This window comes from Anopheles aquasalis, chromosome 3 (assembly GCF_943734665.1).
Source record: "Anopheles aquasalis chromosome 3, idAnoAquaMG_Q_19, whole genome shotgun sequence".
NCBI lineage: Eukaryota > Metazoa > Arthropoda > Insecta > Diptera > Culicidae > Anopheles > Anopheles aquasalis.
The window spans coordinates 16585001-16588204 of NC_064878.1; positions in this window are offsets into that span (position 1 = coordinate 16585001).

Below are 3204 nucleotides of genomic sequence, written 5' to 3' on the forward strand. Positions count from 1 at the left end.
AATGGCGTAATAGCCAAGTTGGTCGGTTGGTTGACCGATTTCCAAAACAGACAATCCACGCACATCCACGATGCAGTTCGCCTAATGCATTGTGGTTGCGTTTGCGGCGAAATTAAAGTCGATACCCGTCGTTTGTCGTAATGCCATCCGCAAATGGGAGGGCTTCGTTGTTGTTGTCGTCCGGAGGGTTGATAAATGGGATGATTTCTTAGGGGCCGGGCCTTTATTTGTTTACTACCACTGTTTTGGATGGGTTCTCCTGTGCCTCGTGGACCCTTTTGCTCGGTGTGCCTCTCTCTGGTTGTCTGCCACTGTGATCGGTACCGAATATCCGAAATGTTCGGTTGGCTTGTGGTTTTGTTCCAGCCAGCGAGATAGAGAGAGGAGCCGCACCCTGTGGCTGCTAGGGTCGGGGATTTATAAATCATAACGCGCATCTGCTCGCTGCTGCACTTTTGAGCACGGCGAGACCGAGAGGAGACTGATGATGGTATCGAGGTGGTTATGCGATTAGATAGAAACGGTGTCCTTGAATCAAGCTTGGCACCAGGACGCTGATGATGATTGAAATTAATCGAAGGCTGCAGGCTCCTGTACCATATGCTCGGAGCAAATCAGCGCTGATTGAAAGTTATGACCCGTACAGGACTGGTACAAACAGGAGATCACAGGAGGTACCAATGAAGGTTTTTGGGAAATTAATGACCGACCGTACAGCTCAGTGGCATTCGATGAAGGGAATTAGCGACGGGAACAAATAGACAGCCCACCACTTGGAGTCGGAAAACTAATGTGGCTTACCTGTAACGATTCGGGATTTAGGATGTGTTTCCCATTTTGTTAGCAGCTAAGCAATCGCATCTGTTTGAATTTTTAACTCCATTGCCAAAGCTAACTTTAATTATTAGGTTTAGGCGATAAATCAAATTGGAGGTAATATACAAAATGCAAAACACGTGTGTGCACCCCTGCCTCAAATTATTGTTATGATTATCTTTCATCCAATAACTAATTCAAAAAATTGAGTCAGAAAGAAAATGACATATCAATAGCTTTCTTTTTTACTCTCCTGTACTATTATTTACACGTTTTTAAAAAATACCCCCTTTTAAGATATTACATGCACAGTCGAGCAAGGACGAAAAACACGCAAAAAAAAAAGTTTATCTATCACAATTTATTATGTTGTATTGAATTATACGGTTTTCATTTCAAAGTAATCAAGTAACCAATTTTTCTCTACATTTCAAAGATGCATCTGAGTTCTTTAATCTCAAGCGCATCATTTGAGGGTCATTCGATAGCGCTATCACCAAAAATACTGGAGAAAAATAAAACTATTGATATGCTATTATTAATTCTTTGTCTCAGTTGGTGGGTGAAAAGTCATAAACGATAATTGGTCTTCTACTCTAAAAGATGCCACAACTGTATCTAATTGTTGATATCAAACATACATACGTTCCGTTTGCAAAGTTCGGGATAACAAATAGGTTAGGCATAGGTTATTGAATAGGATCGATGATATTTAATTATTAATTATTAGTAGAACACTTCTTACTTCTTCTCATGTTAGGCGATAGACATCGGTTTCTGAAAGTACCCACAAACTAGCGAAATCCAAACAAAATTAGAAGTCACTCCGCACTACAAAGAAATAAATCCTCTCTGTCTGAGGGTGTCACATTCCCATTCCCTACACCCAGGGAACAAGTAGACGAGTGCACACCCGTGAGTGACATACTCGGCACTTCCTAATAATCGTGCAATTAATAAACCGTTCGCTGTCATCTTGGCACCAAAACCAAAAGCCTTCCAACGTGGAGACAACGCAACGCACCGACCATCTAGTAGTGAGCTTACTAAACGGAAAACCCAAAAGGCCAGACCTACAAACAGAACAAGGAAAAAAGAAGAAAAAGAAAGGAAAGAAACCGTCAAGAACTCCGACTCGAGGAAGAGCCCGATGGCGATGCGCGGACTCGTTGCGAATGCTGATGGATTCTTCCTCGATCACACCGCACGCCTGTCGTTGCACCAGTAGCAGCAGCAGCAGCAACAGCAGCAGCAGAAGTGCAAGCGCGTTTTTCCTCCGTGAACTCCCGAACTGTTGGTGTACGTGCACTGCCGCTGCTGCTGTACGTACGTCATGCTGTCAGTTTAGTTGTTTTAGCTGTCGGCCAGTTCAAACAACGGTAACCAACGGACGAGCTTGGGACCAAGCTGACGGGAGGGATACGAGAAAGAAAGAGAGAGAAAGGTGGGGGGGGGAGACTGCCTTGGCCGGCGGCTTCCGAGCTGTGACAGCGGACTACCGTGTTGTTCTTGTTTGGCCTTACTACGTCCATCGGGAGAGTCGAGCGGCACTCGAGAGACCAAGAATGTTCCCTCCCCCGGGGGTCCTGGGGAGTTGTCGTGTGCGTTTTGCCGCAGAAAACCGTTTTCTCACATCCACGGACCACCATCCAGCTTGCAGCGACCGTGCGCGCAAAAAGATGAATAATGTTTTGGTGTTTTAACGATTCCCAACATGTGTTTTTATGGTTTTTTGGAGTTGGTTCTCTCGCTTGTGGAGCTTCCGGACGCAATGTCTCTTGGCTGACATTTCTGCGCTGTGCTGTGCTGTGCCAAGTCAAGATGCCGCTCTACGGAACTCCACGGAGCTCGAAATAAACCTCTCCTCTCAGCGGCGTACTCAGTCAGGTTCTGCAATCTCGACCCTCGAGCTGGACGGTGGGTTACAAATTGAGCATTAATCATGTTCGTAAAGGAATTAATTCATAATTATTTCATGCTTTTTTTGGATGCTGACGAGACGCAACCGCATGTTGCGAGTGCAGAGTGCTGTGTACTGTGTCGGCCTTTATGGGGGCCCTTTACGGCCGCCCGTTCGCGTCACATCAAACGAAACGAAACGGCCGCCAGCCAGGAGTGCCTTTCAGCACCCTCGAGCGCAGCCAGCCAGCCAGTCAGCCCGGGACTGGCCATGTTTGGGCTGCTTCCTTCGGTCGGCGGTGGCGATGATAGATCATTAGTAATTTCCTCGTCAGCGCAGTGATGCGTACGTGGCAGCTGTGCAGGCGGGGAGTGCAGTGAGCGATAAACCGAAGATGGAGGATCGTTAAACCATTAAACCAGGCTCGGTGCGGTGGTGACGATGGCCGGAATGTCACCATCAATCTGCATTCCTGTGCGCGAGAAGTA